Source organism: Spermophilus citellus (assembly GCF_964194105.1).
Source record: "Spermophilus citellus genome assembly, chromosome: X".
NCBI classification, from domain to species: domain Eukaryota; kingdom Metazoa; phylum Chordata; class Mammalia; order Rodentia; family Sciuridae; genus Spermophilus; species Spermophilus citellus.
The window spans coordinates 1,325,541-1,329,319 of NC_138190.1; the positions used below are offsets into that span (position 1 = coordinate 1,325,541).

The 3,779-nt window shown below is 38.6% G+C and overlaps 1 pseudogene across 1 annotated transcript; it reads left to right on the forward strand.

The window, feature by feature from the left end:
- Positions 1-537: 537 nt before the first annotated feature.
- On the forward strand, positions 538-1,686 carry LOC308639627 (ubiquitin-conjugating enzyme E2 N-like; annotated as a pseudogene). Its single transcript has one exon. The product of its transcript is annotated as a ubiquitin-conjugating enzyme E2 N-like (transcript).
- The last annotated feature ends 2,093 nt before the right edge of the window (positions 1,687-3,779 follow it).

Here is a 3,779-nt window from a genome sequence, read left to right on the forward strand (position 1 = left end):
TTCACAGGAAGTAAGGCAGTATCATGAGTCACTTTGTTGGTTACACCTCTATTACATGTCCTAACAGCCTTCTCTGCAGTGGAGAGCTAATATTAGCATCCCCAATAGTACTTACCCTTAGGAAAGAAAGCTGACTGAGTATGAAATTGTTGCAATCACAGAACTCAGCAATTGAGAGAGACTCTGCCAACCACAGTGGGTCACTGTGCCTGCACTCTTAATATACACAACACTGCATTCACTGATCTTTTGATTCTTTCTGAAAGTCTATTGTTCTTTCTTTAAGGAAATGCCTAGAACATGACCTCTGAGCATGGATCACAAAGAAGATTCCCCTAGAGATAGCATATAGACAAATTGACACTCGGGTTGCCACAATTTGTGAACTGGGGATTGTGTTATCTTGTGGGATTACACGAAGAGAACAACTAGATATTTGCAGGTGCATTTCTCCTTAACAAAATTAATAAAATAGAAAACATGTGAGGCAAGCAAAGCTGGAGATGAAACCAGAGGCCGAACTCGGGATCTGACAAGATGGCCGGGCTGCCCCGCAGGATCATCAAGGAAACCCAGAGTTTGCTGGCAGAACCAGTTCCTGACATTAAAGCAGAACCTGATGAGAGCAATGCCCATTATTTTCATGTGGTCATTGCTGGCCCCCAGGATTCCCCCTTTGAGGGAGGGACTTTTAAACTTGAACTATTCCTTCCAGAAGAATACCAATGGCAGCACCTAAAGTACGTTTCATGACCAAAATTTATCATCCTAATGTAGACAAGTTGGGAATAATATGTTTAGATACATTGAAAGATAAGTGGTCCCCAGCACTGCAGATCTGCACAGTTCTGCTATGGATCCAGGCTTTGTTAAGTGCTCCTAATCCAGATGATCCATTAGCAAATGATGTAGTGGAGCAGTGGAAGACCAACGAAGCCCAAGCCATAGAAACAGCTAGAGCATGGACTAGGCTTTATGCCATGAATAATATTTAAATCGATCTGATCATCAAGTGTGCATCACTTCTCCTGTTCTGCCAAGATTTCTTCCTTTTTTGTTTGCATTTAATGGACACAGTCTTAATAGAAACATTACAGAATAAAAGCCCAGACATCTTCAGTCCTTTGGTGATTAAATGCACATTAGCAAATCTATGTCTTGTCCTGTTTTACTGTTGTAAAGCATGAGCCGAGGCTAGAAATATCATCTGGATTGTTGCAAAACGGTTAAAAGCAGTGGCTCTCTGCTTTTATTCATTTCCCCCATCATGGTTTAAGTAGAAAGCACTATGAATGAAGGCAGTTCTCAGGGTTAGCTGCCAGGGGTATGGGTGTGTTTATTTTTTATTTGATTTTTTTGAGGGGAAAGGTAGTTTCATTTTAATTTTATGGACTCCTTTCACTCCCCTTTATGGTGAGCTAATTGCATTGGTTAAAAGCAGCTAACCAGTTCTTTAGAATATGCTCTCTAACTAAGTATAACTTTATTTAGACTCTGTAGATGGACAAGCTTGATTGTTTGAATCAAAATGGGAACATTAAACAAACATCACAGCCCTCACTAATAACATTGTGACTTTGCTGTCAGGTGTAGATTTCTCCCCTTCAAAAAAAGAAAAAAAAAAAAGAAAGAAAGAAAAAACTTGTGACCATTTTGTATGGCTTGTCTGGAATTCTGTAAATCTTATGGTTTTTTTTAATATTTATTTTTTAGTTATTGGTGGACACAACATCTTTCTTTTGTATGTGGTGCTGGGGATCGAACCCGGGACGCACGCATGCCAGGTCAGCGCGCTACCACTTGAGCCACATCCCCAACCAAATCTTATGTTTTAGTAAAATATTTTTTGTTATTCGACTTTGCCTTTGTACAGTTTATTTTACTGTGTTCATTTCATTTTCCCAATGTGACAATCGTATTTAAAAATTAAAAAACTCTGATGAAACATGCTGTTTTGGTCTTCATCATCTGACAAATTGAATGGCAAGAGATATTGCCAGTTTCTTTTCACTGATGCAAACTTATATTAAGAATTACTGAATGGATTATTCATACATTAGCCCTGAGCATGCATAAAGCATCAGTGTCTGACTTTTTTTTTTAACCTCCTAGAAATTAAAAATAAATATTCGTTGTCTGATTTAGTTAGGCTATCATTGGTATTGCCACAATGTTTGACAAATTACTGTACAGGAATTGTCACAGCAAAGAAAGCATTAGTGACTGACATGTAGGACTTTCACATGTCGGGCCACATTTTTACCTCAGATGTGGAGTATGACCTTTCTCTTGGTTCCTATCTTTAAACTTCCTATGTGGCCGCTGGTGTGTGTTATTAGGAAACACCAATCTGGTATTCATTTGGGGTTTGCTAAGGCATTTGAGTCTTCCTTATAGACCTAAGAGTGTATCTCAAGCAACCAGCTTGCATAAGTGTCATCAGAAAGGTTTCTTCCTTTGAGAGCATCAAATCTTAGTTAATGTGCTTTCACCTCCCTAGTATTTGCTTTGGAGCTCCTTTTATTCTTTAATTTGTTATTAGTAAATTTTTCTTCACTGACAGTTTCTTCCCTCACAAAACTGTTCTTTTCCACCTCTCTCCACATCCAATGCCTGATTCTTATTTTCAAGTCATAAATGTAGCCAGTCATAAATATGTAAATGTTAACCTTCACTTTGGAATCTTTTGTCTCTTGCAGTTTAAGGTAATGGATATTGTAGCCCCATCTGAATTTTCCTCACTCTTATTCTCATAATTTCTGGAGTTTCTGCAGAATGTGGTGTATTTTATTGTGCTCCTATGTAAGATGAAGAATTATCTATTAAAATTACGTTTTCAACATTCAGAAAAAAAAAGAAAACATGCACAATGATTAATAAACACAAAAATGTAATGATTTCTCAAGGTTACTGTCAAAGCAGAATGAGGTAAGTTGAAAGATGGAACATGTCTTACATATAACTCAATGACCCAAAGATGTCACCTTGTCCAAACAACAACATTGCAAAGTTTTATAAGTCTCAAAACATTTTTCTTAATGAACAGCAGACACGAATTTCTAAATCTCACAGCAACAGTGAATGTGCAAGGATTGTCAATAACCTACTGAAAAGCAGTCACTTCACTACCATAAGATCATGTTCCACATAGCCATGTTCCCCTCAAGGACACTTTGGTCAAGAGTGGGCCACATGTGCACTGGTGTCGGTTGTGAAAGAATTTCCTCCTGCCTATAATGATGGTGGTTCAAACAAACCTAAGAAAGAAGCATTTCCAGGGTGTGTAAAGAAACAGGGTTGCAACCCAGAATCCTCACCTATCTAACACAGTTTGGGTGTGAAACACACCACTCCATGTACAATCATAACACTACTATGATGTCTGCTCCATGATGGAACAGCCAAAAATATCACCTACCAGAAGGTGCCCCTGCCACAGACATACAACCATTCTCAAGGACTTAAAACACGTGATCTCCTGAGCAGCACAGTATCAGCAGAGGTGAGCAAGAGACCATGAGGAAGGCTTCAGTGGGCTGGCCTTCACAGCATGGAAAGATGAGTGAGAGCAGGTGTCTTGGACACAGATCACAATGATGGTCCTGACAAACTGGAATCTGGGTGGCAAAAGACACTATATCCTCAATTCTGTAGACAAAAATCCATTTACTATACATTCAAATGTAAAACACTAAAACATATTTAATGAGCTTACAAGAAATGTTATTTTATTTATTCATAGGGCACTTAATGACTGAGCGACATCCCCAGCACATATG